Consider the following 466-nt stretch of genomic DNA (forward strand, 5'->3'; position numbering starts at 1 on the left):
ACGATGAGCTTTAATTAAAGCAACATTGTAACATTTTCTTAAGAAATAAAAAAAAATCAGATATGTCCTTTTAGATTCCAGGGCATATGTCGCCAATTCTGTCACCCCGTCGATCGTGTACGTACAGTGTTATGAACATCGGCTATGTGTGCGACTACTAATATTATTTCGATCTTATGAATAAAATGACGGATTTATTACAAACCTCAGATGTTGCCACAAATACAGCACCTTCTTTGGTTTTTACAGGGTATGATAGTTTATTACAGTACGTCATACTCGTGTGAAACTCATAATTTTGAAACAAAAACATTGAGGGCGTCCTCCCAAGCAAATGTTACAATATTTCTTTAAGATGCGGATTATATGCAGAGTGTGTGTTGTTAAGGTTATATATTCAAATCGTGACTCTTTGAGTTGAGTTGATCGATAACGAAACAATAAAAACATGTGCCGTCACCAGTCG

The sequence above is a fragment of the Amphiura filiformis genome, chromosome 15, assembly GCF_039555335.1.
Source record: "Amphiura filiformis chromosome 15, Afil_fr2py, whole genome shotgun sequence".
Lineage (NCBI taxonomy): Eukaryota > Metazoa > Echinodermata > Ophiuroidea > Amphilepidida > Amphiuridae > Amphiura > Amphiura filiformis.